Source organism: Dipodomys spectabilis, unplaced genomic scaffold, assembly GCF_019054845.1.
Source record: "Dipodomys spectabilis isolate Male_0828 unplaced genomic scaffold, ASM1905484v1 ptg000298l, whole genome shotgun sequence".
NCBI classification, from domain to species: Eukaryota; Metazoa; Chordata; class Mammalia; order Rodentia; family Heteromyidae; genus Dipodomys; species Dipodomys spectabilis.
Window position 1 is genome coordinate 793,133 of NW_024870975.1, and position 2,223 is coordinate 795,355.

Below are 2,223 nucleotides of genomic sequence, written 5' to 3' on the forward strand. Positions count from 1 at the left end.
TTTGTTTGTGAATGATAACATTTTTATACAACAGAACCAAGTTTTACTGAAGTACCAGTATTTTGAAGCATTAACGATATTCTCAATTAATGTTTTTGTGAATTATATTTGACCTGAAGTCAAGTTTTCCTAGCCTTGGTAGACTAATTATGGATCTATCGTTCTAGGAACTAATTTTTTGGCCTACTTATGCTGGACAGAAATCTTTCAGTAATCATCAGAAGAGGGGTATTAAAAATAATTTTGTGACATTTGTGATCTTGGTCACACATATGGGCTGGTCATTTGTTTGAAAGTTTGAATTACTGTACTTTCAGATTTTGTGATCTCATCTTTCATTTTAAGTTGCACTGCATTTCACAATTGCAAACTGCTAATTCCGGTGTCATAAGGAATTGAGATGGATTTTCAATTACTTTCTGTTGACATGTTTCATGAGTCTAGGTGAGAAATCTTGCCCTTGTTATCTGATGAAGCAGATAACTGGGACCTGGGATCCTAGGACCCATGGGACCTGCAGAAGAGTAATACATTTTAGATATCATATCATAAAATTTGGGTATAATCAGTAGGAAGGCTTCCGAAATTGGAGAAAAATATTTTGGAATCAGTGAGTTAAAACAATAAACAGAGTAGCAGAGTAAAGTCCCTTATAGATTAGAAGAAAACAACAATTTTTTTTTACAATGTGAATTCAGAAGACCAAGAACACTTAGAAGGTATCAAAAGTTTATACCAAAGACATTGCATTGATACTTTTTATTTTCAAATGTACATTCTAAACCTTATTATTTATATTCCAATTTATTTATTGTAATAAATATCTATTTATTTGTCACATTATCAATTAATTCTAGTAAGTTTCACTGTGTGAAATAAAATATTAGCACGTATAAAGATAAAATATGTAACTATATATAATATAAGAAAAAGGCACATGTTTTTCAATGTACTGTTGTGGTTCGGGTATCAAAGGCAACTGTGTTTTAAAGTATTATTCCATTATTTCTACCTCAGTGTTGGTAGAGTTGGACCTAAAGCTTTACAATTTGTAGATTTACAGCCTAGAGGCAAGAGGAAACAATGTGATAAACATTACCAATTTAAGGCCTAATATCAAGGAGAAACATATAGACTTCTCTTGTAACTATGAAAATATTGGGTGAAAGAAAGGCAGTAGTGTAAATTCCTGCCTGGTTGGATGGTAGACTGGCCAGGACATTAGGTAATCATGCATGTCAAAACTTTTTCACCTTCTTGGCTTTAGCTACTTTTGAAATACTAGGTATAAGAAACAATTATATTTTGATAAAATACATTCTAGTCTAAACGATTCTGTCTTAATTGTTCATCTCTCTATGATCCTTTTTAACTAAGATTAGTTTTGTTCCAGTAAGAAAATCTATGCTGTCAGGGTAAGATATTCTGGTTGGTCTGTTGCTACATGGAAGAAGAGTAAAGGGTCAGGTAGACATTTGTGCCAGTAAGACCTCATTTAGGAATTTTAAGCTGCAGAAGTTTAGAAGGAGCTCTTAAGCAAGGCTTGCTTTGAATCCATTAGCTCCACAAAGCTAACTCAGTTGATAAATAAGTACTTGAAAAGCTATCACCTTTGGACCTAGCTATAAAGGCTTCAAAGTATGATCAAATTTTAAATGAAAAAGACTTAAAATAGTTATTGACAAAAAAAATTGAAAATGTGAGCAATCGACCAAAAAATATGTTTTTTCCAATATACACAGAATTTTAGAGAAGTAAGATCAATAACATTTTTAGGAACAATAAGGTTTCCTGGTTACAAAAAGTCAACTAAGGATATATGCCTTTATAAAGATTGCATCATTAACTACTTAACTTTACAGGATACTACATGCTTCAGCAGCACATTTACCCAAATTACAACAATATAGAGATTATCATGGCACTTGCACAAGGATGATATGAAAATTTGTGAAGTATTCCATATTTTTCATTCTTCAGATGTAAGAAATGAAAAACAGTTATTAAAAAATTGATTACAAAAATACAAGTCATTATGTCAAAAATGAACTTTACAACTTTGGTGCGGGGAGGGGGCTAGTGAGGAGGATTGAGTGGGGGGGGCAGAGGGAGGATGGGAAGGGATGAGAAGGGGAAACAAAGGAGGAGGCTACAATGCTTGATAAGAAATTTACTCATCAGGCTGAGAACACTCAAAGAGATCTGCAGGAATCCCACGAACGG

General features: G+C 33.1%; 1 pseudogene; it reads left to right on the plus strand.

Moving 5' to 3' along the window:
- The first annotated feature begins 1,870 nt into the window (after positions 1 to 1,870).
- On the plus strand, positions 1,871 to 1,970 carry LOC122127290 (annotated as a pseudogene).
- The last annotated feature ends 253 nt before the right edge of the window (positions 1,971 to 2,223 follow it).